General features: G+C 48.2%; 1 pseudogene; it reads left to right on the top strand.

Annotated features, from left to right (window-relative positions):
• Positions 1-6,926: 6,926 nt before the first annotated feature.
• On the top strand, positions 6,927-9,521 carry LOC104002662 (lysine--tRNA ligase-like; annotated as a pseudogene).
• Positions 9,522-10,637: the final 1,116 nt, after the last annotated feature.

Here is a 10,637-nt window from a genome sequence, read left to right as displayed (position 1 = left end):
GGAGGCCAAGATGGGAGAATTGCTTGAAGCCAGGAGTTCAAGACGAGCTTGGGCAAGTAGTGAGATCCTGTCTCTACAAAAATAAAAATAATTAGTTAGGTATGGTGGGGTGCACCTATAGTCCTAGCCATCTGGGGGGCTGAGGCGTGAGGATCGCTTAAAGCCAGGAGTTGAAGGCTGCAGTAAGCTATGATCATACCACTGCATTTCAGCAGTCTGGGTGACTGGGTGACACAACGAGACCCTGTCTCAAAAACGAAAAAAAAAAAAGAAAAGCCAAAAAAATGTAGAGCCCAGTGAGTGTTTCCGTGTGTGTGTGTGTGTTTTAGAGAGTGTTAGGAGAGGGACAAAATAACTAAGAAGATGCTGCTCCATCTATCCACTCATCCATTCATTCATTTATTCAACAAGTATTTATTGGGCACTTTTTTTTTTTTTTTTTGACACAGAGTTTTCTCTCCTGTTGCCCAGGCTAGAGTGCAGTGGCACGATCTCGGCTCACTGCAGCCTCCGCCTTCCGAGTTCAAGCGATTCTCCTGCCTCAGCCTCCTGAGTAGCCGGGACTACAGGGGCACACCCCCACACCCGGCTAATTTTTGTATTTTTAGTAGAGATGGGATTCACCATGTCGGTCAGGCTGGTCTCGAACTCGTAACCCCAGGCGATCCACCCACCTCGGCTTCCCAAAGTGCTGGGATTACAGACATAAGCCACCGCACCCGGCCTATTGAGCACTTCTTACATACCAGCCACTGTGCTGGTTGCTTGGGATATATTGGTGAATGAGAAACCCCTCCCCTCAAGGCACCCACAAACAATATAATTTGTTTATAGAGACAAACAAACAATATAATTTTTGTTGTTGTTGTTGTTGTTGTTTTTCTTGAGACGGAGTCTCGCTCTGTCACCCAGTCTGGAGTGGCGCGATCTAGGCTCACTGCAAGCTCTGCCTCCCGGGTTCACGCCATTGTCCTGCCTCAGCCTCCCCAAACAATATAATTTTAGATAACTATAACTGGTATAAAGAAAAATGAAACTGGATAAGAGAATACAGTAATAATGTGTGCTGTGTTACACCAGGTGGTTAGGGAAGGCTTCTCTGAGATGATGACATTGTGGCTGAGATGTGAGGGAATCGTGAGGAGTCGAAGGGAGAGCATTACTGGAGGAAATTTCAAGTATAATGGTAAGAATGAGACTGATCCATTTTTTCTTTTTTGAGGTGGGGTCTCACTTTGTCTCCCAGGATGGCGTACAATGGTGCGACCTTGGCTCGTTGCAACCTCTGCCTCTCAGGTTCAAGTGATTCTCCTGCCTCAGCCTCCTGAGTAGCTGGGACTAGAGGCACATGCCACTACACTCGGCTAATTTTTGTGTTTTTAGTAGAGATGGGGTTTCACTATGTTTGCCAGGCTGGTCTTAAACTCCAGACCTCAGGTAATCCGCCAGCGTTGGCCTCCCAGGGTGCTAGGATTACAGGTGTGAGCCAACACACCCGGCCTACAAGACTGACCAATTTGAGGGCCAGCAGAAAGGCCAGTGTGGCCAGGGAAGAAAGATAGAGGAGATTGAAAGATGTGGTGGCTGGGAGGCCAAGGAGGGAGGGTCACTTGAGCCCAGGAGTTTGAGACCAGCCTGGCAACATAGGGAGGTGCCCTTTCTACAAAAAGTCCAAAAATCAGCTGGGTGTGGTGGTGAATGCCTGTGGTCCCTAGCTACTCAGGAGGCTGAGGCAGGAGGATTGCTTGAGCCTAGGAGGTATAGGCTGCAATGAGCCATGATCCTGCCACTGCACTCCAGCCTAGGCAACGAGTGAGACTCTGTCAGAAAGAAAGAAAGGAAGGAAGGAAGGAAAGATGGAAGGAAGGAAGGAAGGAAGGAAAAAAAAAATAAGATGGTTGGAGGCCAGGTGCAGTGGCTCACTCCTGTAATCCCAGCAATTTGGGAGGCCGAGGCGAGCGGATCACCTGAGGTCAGGAGTTCGAGACTAGCCTGGCCAACATGGTGAAACCCTGTCTCTACTAAAAAATACAAAAATTAGCCGGGTGTGGTGGCAGGCGCCTTAATCCCAGCTACTTGGGAGGCAGAGGCAGGAGAATCATTTGAACCCGGGAGGCGAAGGTTGCAGTGAGCCGAGATCGAGCAATTGTACTCAAGCCTGAGGGACAAGGGTGAGACTTGTCTCAAAAAAAAAAAAAGAAAAGAAAAAGGTGGTTGGAGAAGTAAGGAAGTAAGCAAGTAAGCATGGGCCAGACCATAGTGGGCCGTGCCAGCCATGGTAAGGACAGTGGATCTTGTTTTAAGAATATTGGGAAGTCATGGAGGAATCTGAATAAGGTAGGGAAGTAATCTGATATAGATGCTAAAAAGATCCGTCTGACTGCTGCGTGCCATGGTAGTGAGGTGCTGGCTGTTACCAGGGGGACTGTCTCTCTCTGCAGCTGGGACAGCTGGTGCTGGGGACTGGGGGATGGAGGAGCAGTCAGCAGAGAAGAAACACCATGACGTTTGTCCCAAGTCTGCCTGTATCAGCAGCCCAGAAAAAGGCGGCACTGTCAGCAACTCACTTGTCCTTAGGGGTCCCAGCAGCAAGACTGTTGCTCCTCCCCCCAACACGCATACCGTGGAGGCCAGGAAAGGTCCTGATAAGTTTTCCTAACTTGGGTTAAAGGAAGGAGGCACAGGCCCTGGGCTCCCAGAAAGTTCCCTGTGAGAGTCTCCATTAACCCCCAGAGTCTCTCATCCGTGGCGTGACTGAAGCAGATTTGTGGTTCCTGGATGGCCTGGATAGTTTGGCAGTTCCCAAAGCTGAAACAAATAGACTCAACTGGGGCTCTTAAAAAAGAGTGATCCCGGCCAGGCGCAGTGGCTCACACCTGTAATCCCAGCACTTTGGGAGGCCAAGGCGGGCAGATCACGAGGTCAGGAGATTGAGACCATCCTGGCTAACACGGTGAAACTCCGTCTCTACTAAAAAATACAAAAAAAAAAAAATTAGCCAGGTGTGGTGGTGGGTGCCTGTAGTCCCAGCTACTCGGGAAGCTGAGGCAGGAAAATGGCATGAACCCGGGAGGCGGAGCTTGCAGTGAGCTGAGATCGCGCCATTGCGCTCCAGCCTGGGTGACAGAGCGAGACTCGGTCTTAAAAAAAAAAAAAGTGATCCCCAGCACCCACACCAGTCTAAAGTTTTAGGGTACTGGCCTAGAAATCCACAGTATTAAAAGCTTCCCCTCAGCTGGCCATGGTGGCTCATGGCTGTAATCCCAGCACTTTGGGAGGCTGAGGTGGGAGGATTGCTTGAGCCCAAGAGTTCGAGACCAGCCTGGGCAACACAGCAGCACTCCATCTCTACAAAAAATATTAAAAGTAAAGAATTAGAAAAAAAAATTTTAAATAAATAAAAGCTTGCCTTAACTACCAGTTTATAGAAAACACAAGGACACAGGAACATGTTAAATGACACCATGAGATGCAATCAGAAAACTCTACAACATGGAAAACTCTAACGGACAAGGACGTGATTTTTTCAACAAAGAAATTGCAAGGAAGACAAAAAAAAGAAGAACCTGAAGATTGAGTCATAACAACCATTTACAATGTGGGCGGTCTGAGCTCCATTACAGTTCAAACCAATGAATTATTTAAAAATTGGACAATCAGATAAATTTGAACATGATAGATAATTTATGATACTAAAGAATTGGGCTGGGCATGGTGGCTCATGCCTGTAATCCCAGCACTTTGGGAGGCAGAGGTGGGCGGATGACATGAAGTCAGGAATTCAAGACCAGCTTGACCAACATAATGAAACCCCATCACTACTAAAAATACAAAAAAATTAGCCAGGTGTGTTAATGCGTGCCTGTAATCCCAGCTACTTGGGAGGCTGAGGCAGAAGAATCCCTTGAACCTGGGAGGTAGAAGTTGCAGAGAGCCAAGACCACGCCATTGCACTCCAGCCTGGGCAACAAAAACAAAACTCCATCTCAAAAAAAAAAAAAAAAAAAGGCCGGGCGTGGTGGCTCACACCTGTAATCCCAGTACTTTGGGGAGGCCGAGGCGGGTGGATCACAAGGTCAGGAGATTGAGACCATCCTGGCTAACATGGTGAAACCCCATCTCTACTAAAAATACAGAAAATTAGCCAGGCGTGGTGGCAGACACCTGTAGTCCCAGCTACTCGGGAGGCTGACGCAGGAGAATGGCATAAACCCGAGAGGCGGAGCTTGCAGTGAGCCGAGATGGCGCCACTGCACTCCAACCTGGGCGACAGAGCGAGACTCCATCTCAAAAAAAAAAAAAAGTGGCTGGGTGTGGTGGCTCATGCCTGTAATCACAGCACTTTGGGAGGCCAAAGAGGGAGGACTGCTTGAGCCCAGGAGTTCGTCACCAGCCTGGGGAATAAAACAGGACCCTGTCTCGGCCAGGCGCGGTGGCTCACGCCTGTAATCCCAGCACTTTGGGAGGCCGAGGCGGGTGGATCACGAGGTTAGGAGATCGAGACCATCCTGGCTAACATGGTGAAACCCCGTCTCTACTGAAAATACAAAAAAATTAGCTGGGCATGGTGGCGGGTGCCTGTAGTCCCAGCTACTCGGAAGGCTGAGGCAGGAGAATGGCGTGAACCCAGGAGGCGGAGTTTGCAGTGAGCCGAGATCACCCCACTGCGCTCCAGCCTGGGCAACAGAGGGAGACTCTGTCTCAAAAAAAAAAAGACCCTGTCTCTACAAATTTTAAAAGAAAAGTACTGTTAACTTTTATAAGGGTCATAATGGTATGGTAATTGCCATTTATTTATATATTTATTTATTTTATTTTATTTTTCAGAAACAGGGTTTTAGTATGCTGCCCAGTCTGGCCTCAAACTCCTGGGCTCAAGCAATCCTCCTGTTTCAGCCTCCCAAATAGCTAGGACTACAGGAATGGCCCAGTGCACCTGGCTTATAGTTGTCTTTTAAAAACAGCCATTACCATTTATTTATTTATTTATTTATTTATTTAGAGACAGAGTCTTTCTCTGCTGCCCAGGCTGGAGTACAGTGGCACGATCTCAGCTCACTGCAATCTCTGCCTCCTGGGTTCAAGCAGTTCTCCTGTCTCAGACTCCTGAGTAGCTGGGATTATAGGCGCCCTCCACGACAACCAGCTAATTTTTGTATTTTTAGCAGAGATGGGGTTCGCTATGTTAGCCAGGCTGGTCTCCAACTCCTGACCTCAGGTGATCCACCCACCTCAAGCTTCCAAAGTGCTGTGATTTCAGGCAAGAGCCACGTGCCCAGCCTAAAAAGAGCCCTTACCTTTTAGAGAGGCATACTTAAAAATGGATGAAATAGATGTCTATGATTTGCTTTAAAATAATCTGTAGAAAGAGGTGAGTGAGAGCATAAATGAAATAAGATGAGCCATCAGTTGGTAATCTTTGAAACTGGGTGATGGCTACATGGGAGTTAATACACTTTTCTCTCTCCTTTCTCATGTATTTGCAATTTTCCCTATAAAAAGTTTTTTGGTCTGGGCACAGTGGCTCATGCCTGTAATCCCAACACTGTGGGAGGCTAAGGTGGGAGGATCACTTGAGACCAGGGGTTTGAGACCAGCCTGGCAACATGGTGAAATCCCATCTCTATCAAAAAAAAAAAAAAAAAAAATTAGCTGGGTGTGGTGGCACCACCCTGCAGTCCCTGCTACTCGGGAAGCTGAGGTGAGAGGATCACCTGAGCCCCGAATTTGAGGCTACAGTGAGCCATGACGGCACCACTGCACTCCAGCCTAGGCCACAGAGTGAGATACAGTTTCAAAAAAAAGTTTTGTGTTGTTGTTTTTAACTAAGCTTCTCAGATTCACCCAGATGCGGAGTCAGTGAGATCTCACATGGTCAGCTTCACAGGAAGGCAGGCTTTCTGCATAAAAACAGGAAGCTTAGAGAGCTCCGGGGCAGGGTGTGCTGTGACTTCACAGTGTTTTTGCAGAAACAGGTCTGATAGCCCTCGGGGATGAGCAGACTAGGTTAAGCAAGAGACAGCAAGTCTGAATTTGAGGTTAAATGTGAAATCACACATGTTGTCTAGATGTTTGGTCAGCACTGGCTCCTGGATCTTGGGGGCCCCTACAGAGCCCACCCTCCACCCCCATGTGCTTATGCCAGCACATGTGATAGCTGGAGACTTATCCAGCCACCTCACTGCACACCCCAGCAAATGGCCAGCACCAGTGGGTGATCAGGAAATGATGCCCGGACAAACTGATAGATGTAAGGAATTTGAGGCTGGGCACAGTGGCTCACGCCTGTAATCCTAGCACTCTGGGAGACTGAGGTGGGCAGATCACTTGAGGTCATGAGTTTGAGACCAGCCTGGCCAACATGGAGAAACCCCCTTCTCTACTAAAAATAAAAAAATTAGCCAGGCATGGTGGCGTGCGCCTGTAATCCCAGGAGGCTGAGGTAAGGAATTTGAGGCCTTTCCTAGAGGCAGCAGCTGGAAGTGGAGGGATTGAAGGAACCCCTCATCTGACCAGCTGCTCAATTTTCTCACCCACACGATAAGGCTGGTTCCTTAAGTACACGGCCACGTGAAAAAAACAAAAAACAGGGCCAGGCACAGCGGCTCACGCCTATATTCCAGTACTTTGGGAGGCTGATGCGGGAGGATCACTTGAGGCCCGGAGTTCGAGACCAGCCTGGACAACATGACAAAACCCCATCCCTACTAAAAATGTGAATATTTAGCTGGGAGTGGTGGTGGGTGCCTGTATTCCTGGTTACTCTGGAGGATGAGGTATGAGAATCCCTTGAACCCTGGAGGCAGAAGTTGCAGCGAGCCGAGATTGCACCACTGCACTCCAGCCTGAGCAACAGAGCAAGACTTCATCTCAAAAAAAAAAGAAAAAGAAAAAAAACACAATTTTGGGTCAGGCCCTCTGGGAAGATGACTGCAGTACAAGGGGCCAAGGTTAAAGTGGATGGTGGTGAGTCAAAACTGAGCAAGAACAAGCCGAAGAGATACCTGAAAGCCGAGAAGAAAGTGGCAGAGAAGGCAGCCAAGCAGTAAGAGCTCAGTGAGAAACAGCTAAGCCCAGGTCACTGCTGCTGCCACCAACCATACCACTGACAATGGTGTGGGTCCTGAGGAGGAGAGCCTGGACTCAAATCAGTACTACAAGATCCACAGCCAAGGCCAGGCCCGGTGGTTCACTCCTGTAATCCTAGCACTTTGGGAGGCTGAGGCAGGCAGATCACTTGAAGTCAGGGGTTCGAGGCCAGCCTGGCCAACATGATGAAACCCCATCTCTACTAAAAATACAAAAATTAGCTGGGCATGGTGGCACATGCCTGTAATTCCAGCTACTTGGGAGGCTGAGGTAGGAGAATCGCTTGAATCTGGGAGGTGGAGGTTGCAGTGAGCTGAGATTGAGCCACTGCACTCCAGCCTGGGCAACAGAGCGAGACTCTGTCTCAAAAAAAAAAAAAAAAAAAAAAAAGATTTGCAGTCAGGTAGGTCAATGGGAAAGACCCATACCCCAACGAGATCCATGTAGACATCTCCCTCACTGACTTCATCCCAGAATATTGTCACCTGCAAACTGGGGATCTCCTGACTGGTATCACCTTAAACGTGACAGATAGGATCCATGCCAAAAAAGCTTTTGGAGGAAAGCTGAACTTCTATGATCTTTTTTTTTTTTTGAGATGGAATTTCACTATTGTTGCCCAGGCTGGAATGCAATGGCACAATCTCAGCTCACTGCAACCTCCTCCTCCCTAGGTTTAAGCAATTCTCCTGCCTCAGCCTCCCTAGTAGCTAGGATTACAGGCGTGCGCCACCACGCCCGGCTAATTTTGTATTTTTAGTAGAGATGAGGTTTCTCCATGTTGGTCAGGCTGATCTCGAACTCCCAACCTCAGGTGATCTGCCTGCCTGCCTTGGCCTCCCAAAGTGCTGGGATTATAGGCGTGAGACACAGTGCCCGGCCATGAACTTCTATGATCTTTGAGCAGAGGGGGTCAAGTTGCAAGTCATGGCCAATTTCAGGAATTATAATTTCAGGAAGAATAATTTATTCATATTAATAACAAACTGCGTTGGGGAAACATAATTGGAATTCAGAGGAATCCTGGGAAAAACCAAGAAGGATGAGCTGAGCTTCATTCCCTATGAGATCACACTGCTGTGGCCTTGCTTGTATATGTTACCTCATCTTCACTTTGGCCTCAAAGACAAGGAAACAAGGTATGGTCAGAGATACTTGGGCTTGATCCTGAATGAATGAGGCAGAAATTTATCATCTGCTGTAAGATCATCACATGTATAATAAGTTTCTTAGGCCAGGCGCAGTGGCTCACGCCTGTAATCCCAGCACTTTGGGAGGCCAAGGCAGGCAGATTGCCTGAGGTCAGGAGTTCGAGACCAGTCTGGACGACATGGTAAAACCCCACCTCTACTAAAAATACAAAAATTAGATGGGCGTGGTGGCAGGTGCCTATAATCCTAGCTACTCAGGAGGCTGAAGCAGAATTACTTGAACCCAGGAGGTGGAGGTTGCAGTAAGCCAAGATTGCACCACTATACTCCAGCCTGAGCAACAAGAAAACTCCGTCTCAAAAAAAAAAAAGTTTCTTGGATGAGCTGGGATTCCTAGAGCTTGAAACTCCCATGAATGAACGTCATCCCAGGGGAGCTATGACCAAGCCTTTCATCACTTATCACAACAAGCTGCACATGAACTACTCCAGAACTCTACCATAAGATGCTAGTGGTTGGTGGCATTGACCAGGTTTATGAAATTGCATTCCAGTTCTGGAATGAAGGAACTGATTTGACGTAAAATCCTGAGTTCAGCACCCCTGAGTTCTACATGGCCTAGACTATCACAATCTCACGGAAATCACGGGGAAGATGGTTCCAGGGATGGTGAAGCATAATACAGGTCGTTACAAGGTCACCTACTACCCAGATGTCCCAGAGGGATAAGCCTGCAATATTGACTTCACCCTACCCTTCCGGAGAATCAGCATGATAGAAGAGCTTGAGAAAGCCCTGGGGGTGAAGCTGCCAGAAAATAACCTATTTGAAACTGAAGCAATTGGCAAAATTCTTGATAATATCTGTGTGTAAATGCTATTGCGTGCCCTCCACCTAGGACCACAGCCAGGCTCCTTGACAAGCTTGTGGGGGGAGTTCCTGGAAGTGATTTGCAACAATTCTACATTCATCTGTGATCACCCCCAGATAATGAGCCCTTTGGCTAAATGGCACTACTCAAAAGGTCTGACCCAGCGCTTTAAGCTATTTGTCATAAAGAAAGCGATAAGCAATGCCTACACTGATCTAAATGATCCTATGCAGCAATGGCAGCTTTTTGAAGAACAGGCTAAGGCCGCAGGTGATGATGAGGCCCTGTCCATAGATGAAAACTTCGTTGCCGCCATGGAATACAGGCTGTCCCCCACAACTGCCTGGGGCATGGGTATTGACCGAGTCACCATGTTTCTCACAGATTCCACCAGCAACTCGGAAGGCTGAGGCAGGAGGATTGCCTGAGCCCAGGAGTTTGAAGTTTCAGTGAACAACACAGTGAGACCCTGTCTCTAAAAGGAAATTTTTTTTTTTTTTGAGAAAGAGTTTCGCTCTTGTTGCCCAGGCTGGAGTGCAGTGGCACGATCTCAGCTCACTGCAACCTCCGCCTCCCGGGTTCAAGCGATTCTCCTGCTTCAGCCTCCCAAGCAGCTGGGATTACAGGTGTGCACTGCCACACCTGGCTAATTTTTGTATTTTTTATAAAGACGGGGCTTCATCATGTTGCCCAGGCTGCTCTCGAACTCCTGAGCTCAAGCAATTCACCTGCCTTGGCCTCCCAAAGTGCTGGGATTACAGGCGTGAGCCACCATACCCAACCTTTTAAAATTTTTTTCTTTTCTTTTCTTTATTCCTTCCTTCCTTCTTTCCTTCCTTTCCTTTCTTCCTTCTTTTCTCTTTTTTTAATCTTACAAAAAATGTTTCAGAAAAGGTATTTTATTTTTAAGACAGGGTCTTGCTCTTTCCCAGAGGCTGGAATGCAATGGAGCAACCATAGCTCACTGTGGCCTCTAACTTCTGGGCTCAAGCAATTCTCCCACCTCAGCCTCCTGAGTAGCTGAGACTACAGACATGTGCCACCATGACCAGCTACTTTTTAAAAAATTTTTTTGTAGAGAAGGGGTCTCACCATGTTTCCCAGGCTGGTCTTGAACTCCTGGCCTCAAGCGATCCTCATGCCTTGGCCTCCCAAAGTGCTAGGATTACAGGCATGAGCCACCACCTCTTGTCCCCTGAGATACTTTTAATGGCCTTGCTGGATCCAGCTCCTGCACCCCAGGGCCCTCCTGCCTCCTCCCCACCCTCGGCTGATGGCACTACCTCAAGGACATGGGATAGCATGCAACCTTCTGTCCCAGATCCTCTGTACTGTCTGAAATCAGGCAGAACCCAGCTGCAAGAGGAACTCAATGGTACACATGGGACCCAAGTCATCAATCGTCTCCATCAAAAAGCAACCCAGGGCCAGGCACAGTGGCTCAGGCCTGTAATCCCAGCATTTTCGGAGTCCAAGGCAGGTGGATCACCTGAGGCCGGGAGTTCAAGGCCAATGTAGTGAAATCC

This window comes from Pan troglodytes, chromosome 18, assembly GCF_028858775.2.
Source record: "Pan troglodytes isolate AG18354 chromosome 18, NHGRI_mPanTro3-v2.0_pri, whole genome shotgun sequence".
NCBI lineage: Eukaryota > Metazoa > Chordata > Mammalia > Primates > Hominidae > Pan > Pan troglodytes.
Note: the sequence above shows the minus strand (reverse complement) of the source record. Positions and strands in the feature narration are given on the sequence as shown.